The sequence below is a fragment of the Elephantulus edwardii genome, unplaced genomic scaffold, assembly GCF_000299155.1.
Source record: "Elephantulus edwardii isolate Elephantulus edwardi_28Jun2011 unplaced genomic scaffold, EleEdw1.0 scaffold00146, whole genome shotgun sequence".
NCBI lineage: Eukaryota > Metazoa > Chordata > Mammalia > Macroscelidea > Macroscelididae > Elephantulus > Elephantulus edwardii.
This window is the reverse complement of record NW_006399896.1, coordinates 3,704,300-3,712,100: the sequence shown is the minus strand read 5'-3', so window position 1 is coordinate 3,712,100 and position 7,801 is coordinate 3,704,300. Positions and strand designations below refer to the sequence as shown.

At 36.8% G+C, this 7,801-nt stretch overlaps 1 pseudogene; it reads left to right on the top strand.

The window, feature by feature from the left end:
• LOC102875442 overlaps positions 1 to 7,573 on the top strand; it is a 59,241-nt pseudogene extending 51,668 nt beyond the window's left edge.
• Positions 7,574 to 7,801: the final 228 nt, after the last annotated feature.

The window sequence follows — 7,801 nt, the reverse complement described above, 5'->3', positions numbered from 1 at the left end:
TTCTTCAACATAGTAAAAAGTATCTATGAAAACCCAAGAGCCAACATTGTTCTTAATGGAGAGAGGTTAAAGGCATTCCCTTTAAGAACAGGAACTAGGCAAGGATGCCCACTATCACCTCTCTTATTCAATATTTTCTTGGAAGTCTTAGCAATAGCAATAAGACAAGAGAAGGGAATAAAAGGTATCCAAATAGGCAATGAGGAGGTAAAATTACCCCTCTATGCCAATGACATGATAGTACACTTAGAAAACCCTAAAGACTCAGCAAGAAAAGTCTTGGACACAGTGGACCAGTTTAGCAAAGTGGCAAGATACAAGATCAACATACAAAAATCAGAACTGGCTTTGACAAGCACTGTGGCAATTGGACAATAAAAACAGACATTCGGGGGGCCGGGAAGAAGAACAAACTGGGGAGGAGGGTAGAGAAAACAGTGCAACAATGAATGAATGAGAACCCCAAATCTCTGTAAATGTTCATTAAAACTAATAAAATTTAGTAATAATTAAAAAAAGAAAACCCCCCAAAAAACAAACAAACAAACAAAAAAACATGAGTATGCATTTATCTGCTTGGGTGGCAATTCTTGTTTCTTTAGGGTATATTCATTCCCAATAGTGGAATTGCTGGGTCAAATGGTATTTTTATTTCCAACTTTTTTACAAAGTTCCATACTGCGGTCCGTAGTGGTTGCACCATTTTACCTTCCCAACAGTAAATATGAATTCCAGTTTCTCCACAAACTCACCAGCATTTGTTGTTTGCTGCTCTGCTGAATTTTGCTATTCTTACTGGGGTGAGATGATATCTCATAGTTGTTTTGATTGGCATCTCAGAGCTAGAGGTTTTGAACTTAAAGAACAAGGAATTTATCAGGTGGTGTTGATGTAGTAGGGTGATTTCATAATAAAGAAAAATGTATTTCATTCAAGTGTTACTCCCCTTCTTTTGAACCCACACTATCAGTGGAGACTTATTCAGGCTGATGGTTATACCTGTTTTGTTTTGTTTCTAGTTTTTTTATTGGTTTGTACACAAAATTCATCTACTTTGTGTTTCACACTATCCTTCATTCCCATTGTATTACATACAAGTATTTCCATTCATTATGGTTTATAAAATTAATCACTAGTAAACTATGCCCACCATTACCCTCTTTACAGATAGAAACATCTTCCACATGTCCTTTATCCCCCTTCCCACCAAATTGTGTGACCCTATGATTGCCCCTACCTATCCCCATCCCATTGTACTGTTTCCAGTCTTCCCCACCCCCTTAGATCTTCATATACATTTTACTAGTTATTCTTATGTTTTTACAATAATAGTCTTAAGCATTCTTTATTCTTATGAGACTGAGTAAGTTCACTCAACATAATGCCCTCCAGTCTCTTCCAAATTAGGTAGTCATTTTTGAAATGTTTGCTCCATCATGTGAATGTACCACAATTTCCCAATCCATTCAATTGTGGTTTGACATTTAGGCTGTTTCCTTGTTCTTATGATTGTGAATACTCCTACTATGAACATTAGTATACAAATCTCTGTGTTTCTGTTCTAATTTTCTTAGTGTATTCCTAGTTGTGGAATAACTGAGGCCTATGAAATTTCTATGTTTAACTTTTTCAAGCAAAAACAAAACTGCTTTCCAGAGTGTTGTACTGCTTTCTAATCTCACCAACAGTGTATGAGAGTTCCTGTATCTTCACATCCTATACAACATTTATTTCTTGCTATGCTATTAAACCTTGCCACTGCTACTGGGTACATCTGCGCTCTTGATGAGACATTGTAATTAATTACATTGATCAATTAGAATTAATGATATGAAATAAAAATATATCTAAGAGTTGTAAAATGAAGAGGTCTCGGGATTATTAATGAATGATAAAATCAGAAAGTACAAAAAAAAGCATACAGAAAAATTTTTGGAGGTAAGGTGTTTAAAAAAAAAAAAGTCAATTTCTGCTAGCTTGGTCCTGGGTAAAACAAGTGGCCTCATCTGCAGTCATACAAAATAACTTTTCTTCAATACTCTGAAGTTAAAGATAGTTGTCTCTATCAAAGGGTGCTCCTCACTCATTATTTATAACTCTACCATCCAGGAAAACTGGTATTTTAGTTTAGAAAAATGGAAACCAAACCCCAAACCATCAATTTCAGAAACTGTCAGAACATATAGCCCAGTTCTTCAGGAGCTTGGATTTCAACTTTTAGATATAAGACTTTTCAGAAAAGGTACTTGCTTTACTGCTTGGTATTAGTCAGAGTGGCATCCACTTCCTAAACAAGATGCCTTTGGAAACTCTATGAACTTTGAGATATGACAATAGTTATAGAAAAGTTTCAGGCCTTTTGTTCATAGGGTCACTAGGAGTCATCTTCGATTTGATGGCAATCAACAACAACAAAATAACAACAACGCTGTGTGAAATGCACTCTCCCATATCCTTTAAGTCAGCTCATTAAAAAAGAAAATAACATTGAGGTTGTGGGAAATCTAAGTTTATATGCATTATTAGGACAAAATGTAAATTGCCACAGGCTTTATGGAGGGAAATTTGGTAATGCATGCTTTTTGACCAAGCAATTGCATTTTCAGGAATCTCTCATTTAGCAAAGATTGCACAGAAGTCAAAGACAACTATATAAGGGTGCTCTTGGCAATATTATTTTTAATTTAAAAACATGGGAGGAAACTGAACTGTTTATCAAATGGGGATACTAAACTCATTATCCTAGAACACTAAATTATACATCACTATTAAAAAATGAGCATTACAAAGACAGAGGAAAAATATAAAGTCAAATGGATGTCTGAAAATTACACAAGAACGTAAAGAAGCCAAAATAAAAAGATATTGTTATGTGTCACTGAATCACCTATGACTCATAGCAACCCTATGCATAATAGCTCTGAACCCTGCCCTATTCTCAGCCAGTCTCACTGACTCCGACACACCAATTCCATTACCATAGTTCCAACCCATCTCATCCAGGGCCTTTCTCTCCTTTGCTGCTCCTCCACCTTTCTATTCTTGATGTTCTTCTTCAAGGACTTATCCCTCTTGGCCACATACCCAAAATATTTGAGATGGAGCTTCAAAATCCTTGTCTCCAAAGAGAAAGTTTGTTTCACTATCTCCAAGTCAGACTTACTTGTTTTCTTGGTGGTCCATGGTATGTTCAAGTCCCTTCTTCAACACCACAACTCAAAAGCATTGATTCTTCTTCTGTCTTCCTTAGTCATTGTCCAGATTTCTGATACATAGCAAGTAATTGCAAAAACCACGGCCTGGATCAAGCACATCTTAATCTCTAGATGGGCATCATTGCTCTTTAGTACTTTGGAGAGGTTGCTGACAACAGATTTATCCAATGCAATTTGACTTATAATTTCCTGTCTCTTGGTGCCAAAAGTGTTTATTGTGGAGCCAAGAAAGCTATAATTGTTAACAAACAACTTGAATCTCTTCTCCATCTATCCTGGTGCTGCCAATTGGCCCAGATGTGAGAATTTTTCTCATCTTGATGTTGAGCTTCAATCCATATTGAAGACTACAGTCTTTGATCTTCAGCAGCAAAGTTAGTTCCTTCTAAGTTTCAGCAAGCATGGTTGTATAATTTGCATGTTACAGATTGTTGATGACTCTTCCTCCAATTTTGGTGCCACATTCCTCATAAAGTCTAGCCTCCCAGATGATCTGTTCCACATGTAGATTGAAAAATTATGGAGATAGGATGCATCCCTGACATAAAACTTTCTTGATTTTGAACCATGCAGTGCCTCCTTGCTCTGTTCTGAGTTACTGCTTCCTGGCCCAAATATAGGTTTTGCATGAGCATAATAAGGTGTTCTGATATTCTCATTTTTCTCAAGACTAGCTACAAGTTGTTGTGATCCATACAGTCAAAAGAAATGCTGAAATAAAAGATGAACAGAAGATTTCAAAGGCAGCATAGGAAGACAAATAAGTATATAAAGAAATGTGCAAAAAGCTGGAGAACATGAGAAAGGAAGAACATGCTAGACATTTCTTAAATTGAAATAACTGAAAAATAAATTCAAGACTTGAGTTGTAATACATAGAGATTCTATTGACAAAATCTTGAAAGATCCAGGAAGCATAAAATGAAGTAAAAGTTTTTCATATAATAATAATCCCTTTACATTATACTTCACTCATATACATTGTGTTTTATATAATCTTTCATTTACATTATGTCTCATACAGCCATCCACATACATTCTATTTTACATTTTATATTATTTTTTAAAAAATTATATATACTATTATAAAATAATTTTAGTGACTAGGTGATAGTAAGATTTTAACGTATATCACATTTTCTATAATTTTCTATATACTCTACAACAACAAAAATAGAAGAAGGAATGTACAGAGTTGCTGTACAAAAATAATTGGTGGCCACTGAAGTATTTTGGGAAGTACTATATGATCAAAAGCCAATGATAACAAACTAAGATGTACAAGCTAAATAATAAACCTTTAGGAATTGATTGACTACCAACTGATATTTCAACAAACAGATGAACCAGTGGCTGTGTTCTTTAGTCTATGCCAAGAAACTTGGAAGATAATGTCTGAGACAATTGACTAGAAGAGATCCATATAAATCATTGAATCATATAATCAATATTATGTATAAGTAAAATATTGCTGAATGTTGATTAAAAATTGCCAAAAATTCAAGCTGGATTCAGAAGAGTCTGTGACAGGAGGATATCATTGCTGGTATCAGATGGATCTTAGCTGAAAGCACATTATACCAGAAGGATTAAACTTGTGTTTTACTGACTATGCATTTGACTGTGTGTATCTTAACAAATTGTGGATAACACTGAGAAGAAAGAGAATCTCAGAACATGTAATTGTGCTCATGATAAACTTATACCTAGACCAAGAATCTGTTGTCTGAATGGAGCAAGGGAAGACTGCATGGTGCGAAAATGAGAAAGTATGTGAGGATTGTGTCCTTCATCTGTTCTTTCTTATTCAATCTATATTCCGAGAAAAGGAAGAAGACTCAGCAACAGTGTTGTACAGATGACAACCTTACTTGCTGAATGTGAAAATAACTTGAGACACTGCAGAAGATCAAAGTGTATAGCCTTCAATATGGACTTCATTAGGCCAGCAGGCAACATTGTTTTACATGGAGAAAACTAAAGCTGTCAGCAATTTTATTTTACTTGGGTTCACAATCAACAGCAAAAGAAAAGGATATGTTCCACTGGGAAAATCTTCTGTCAAAGATCTCTCTAAAGTACTAAAGAATAAAAATATTAGTATCAAGATTAAAGTGTACCTGATCTGAAAGGTAGACAATGAATTGATGCATTTGAGTTGTAGTGTTATAGAAGAGTAGTGAATATCTCATGGATTAAAATTAAGAATAAACAAACCTGCAAATCTGTTTTGGAGGAAGTGCAACCAGGGTGGTCTTTAGAGGCAAGGATGGTGAAAATTTATCAAACATACTTTCAGTATATTGTCAGGAGGGGTCAGCCCTTGGAAAAGGACATTATGCTGAGAAAGGTGGGTGTCACATAAAGAAGTTGAGGAGTGTCAACGAAATGAATCAACAGTGACTGCAACATATCAGAGATGATAAGGATGGTGCAGGATAAGGCAAGGTCCAGATCTGTTCACAGTGTCCTATGAGTCATAGGAGACTCGATGGAACCTAACAACACTGTGGTTGTGTACCATCAAGTTGGAACCAATCCATAGCTGACCCTCCTGCAGATTTTCAGAGGCATTTAAATTGCACAAGGGGAGATTCCTGATCCTTGTCCCGTGGAGCAACTGGTGGCCTTGAAACTTGTGCCTTCAGGATTGCAGCAGAGCTTCTTGCCACTAGGCCACCACAGCTCCAACAACATTGTAGTTGTTATGTGCTGTTGAGTCATTTGTGACTCATAGCAACCCTATCTCCACTCTATCCTGTGCCAACCCAATTGTTTCTGACACTCCTACTCCCATTGCCTCAGAGACTGAATCAACCCATCTCATCAAGAATCTTCCTCTCCTGTGCTGTCCCTCCACCCTCCCAAGCATGACATCCCTCTTCAAGGACTGGTCCCTCCTTGTAACATGCCCAAAGTATATGAGACGAAGCTTCAGAATCCTTGCCTCCAAAGAGCAGCCTGGTTTCACCTTCTCTAGGATGAACCTGTTTGTTCCCTTAGCAGTCCATGGTATACTTAAGACTCTTCTCCAGCACCACAGCTCAAAGGCATCCATTATCGCTCTATTTATTCCTAGTCATCATCCAGCTATCTGACGCATAGCAAGCAATTACAAAGGCTATGGGGTGTATCACGTGTATTTTAGTCTCCAGACTGACATCATTGCTTTTCAGTGCTCTGGAGAGGTCCCTGAGAGCTGACTTTCCCAATTTGTCTCTTGATTTCCTGGCTTCTGGTACCAACAGTGTTGACTGTGGAGCCAAGCAAACTAAAGCTGTTAACAATCTCAATCTTTTCACCATCCATAATAATGTTGCCAATTGGCCCAGTGGTGAGAATCTTTGTTTTCTTGATGTTGTGCTTCAATCCATATTGAAGACTGCAGTCCTTGACCTTCCGCAGCAAGTACTTCAAGTCCTCCTCAGTTTCAGCAAGCAGCAACATTACGAATGAGATAAATATGATATCTTGATGTGGAAAAATTTCCATGATAATTGCTTAATGAAAGTCATGTGTGCATGTACATAATTTGTGGTGGTGGTGTTGAATGCAATCAAGTTGGAACTGACCCATAGCTGACCCACCAGTGGGTTTTCAGAGATAGTTAATCACATGGGAAGAGACTGCCCACTTCTATCCTATGTTTCCCATTTCCATTGGCCCTTTTTCCCTTTCCTTATTTGCCTCTGACATTTATCAATGGGGTAAATGCTGACCTTTGGATCTTGTACAATTGTTTGTTATAACAGTGTGTTTTCCTTGATGTTATTATTGATCACCTTCCAGTCTTGTTTATTGTTTAGCTAAAAATTGTACCAAGAGTGATTTCAGTTCTATGCTTGAAGACTTTGATAGACACTTAGTCTATGTAAGCCCAATATTTTATGATTTTGTATTTTGTTCCTTGTATCTTTGCTACTCTGTCAGGAAAGTTGATCCTTTTCAGATTAGTCAGCAGTGCTACTGGGGCACCAATTCATTTTTCTGGTCTCAGAGATATAGAGACTGAGGATCACATAATCTACTTAGCTTTGGTACTTTTTTGATTCTTGTTTTCTCCAGAGTAAAGTTCTGGGGAGAAGTCAGTAGTTGTAATATCTTAGATTGCAGCTCAGAAGCTTTTAAGATCCCATCAATACTTGTCAAAGTAGGCTATGTAATTTTTGAAGACTATATTATATTAGATAAATGTCCCCCACAATTATGGTCCTGAATTTCCAGGCCTTGAAGGATTTTTGTCATGGCTAATTTTGCCTCCTTTTTGAATTTTCTCTCAGGCTTGCTGGAAGATCATTGAGCTATTTGAAAATGAGAATGTCAAAGAGTTTTTCTTCCCCAAAGCTGAATATTTATAGCACATTTACTATACTTGGTGTAGTTCACAGTTGTCAAGGTGGTATCCATTTACAATTTATGATAGTTTGGTGGGTGGAGGGTATTGGTGAGACAGTTGGGAAAGATCAAATGGGGGCATGAAAGGATAAAGTAGTCGTGGGAATAGATCAATGGTAATTAATTTTGTAGAACACCATATATGTGGATGACTACTTGAAGCACAATGTGAGTTTATTAATGTGAGAAAT